This window comes from Triticum dicoccoides, chromosome 3B (assembly GCF_002162155.2).
Source record: "Triticum dicoccoides isolate Atlit2015 ecotype Zavitan chromosome 3B, WEW_v2.0, whole genome shotgun sequence".
Taxonomy (NCBI): Eukaryota; Viridiplantae; Streptophyta; class Magnoliopsida; order Poales; family Poaceae; genus Triticum; species Triticum dicoccoides.
The window spans coordinates 540,551,664-540,552,653 of NC_041385.1; positions in this window are offsets into that span (position 1 = coordinate 540,551,664).

A 990-nucleotide genomic window follows, 5' to 3' on the forward strand; every position below is an offset into this window, starting at 1 on the left:
GATCTGGGCCCGCAGGGCCTGGCACGGCGCGGGGAGGCCGGGGCGATGATGTGGCGGCGGACGGTTGGAGGAGACGGCGGCGGAGGCGACGTGGCAGCACCGGATAGGGCGGAGCGAGGTGGCCGACGGACATGTCTGGCTCGGGCGGACGTGTCCGGCGGCGCGAGGACGAAGATGGCTAGGGTTCATCCGCGAATTCGGGGGAGGGGGACTAATATATAGGTAGAGGGAGCTAGGAGAGTCGAAATGAGGAGCAGTTTTCGCCCACACGATCGTGATCGAACGGCCGAGAGCATGGAGGGGGTTTGGATGGGTTTTGTGCCACTTTGGAGAGGTGTTGGGCTGCAAGACGAAAGGGGCTTTCACGGTTACCCGGTTAACCGTTGGAGTATCAAACGAACTCCAAATGACACGAAACTTGACAGGCGGTCTACCGGTGGTATACCAAGGCCACTTGGCAAGCCTCGGTCCATTCCGAGAACGTTTAACACCCGCTCACAATGAGAGACAAAAGGGGAACGCCGGAGGACATAGGAGTGCCGGATTGCAAAACGGACAACGGGGAAAATGCTCGGATGCATGAGACGAACACGTATACAAAATGAAATGCACATGATGACATGGCAATATGAAACATGCAAGCAAATGACATGGCAACGACGGCAAATAACTGGCAGACACCTGGCGCATCGAATTCGGGGCGTTACAACACTCCTCCACTAACAAGAGATCTCGTCCCAAGATCTTAGGACCGAGATGGAAGAGAAAGAGGTGAAATGAGAAACGCAAGAGAGAAGAGGCAAAGAATCAAGAGCACTCGAGAAGAAGAGAGGAACGACGAGAATGACGAGAATCGAAAACTCACGGAATTAGATAGACTATGAAAGCACTCCGGTTAGAACAAGATAGGAAAGGAATAAGAATGGAAGAATTTAGGCAGCACTCCGGCTGAAAATGGAAGGAAAAGGAACATGAACTTGAGGGGATGGA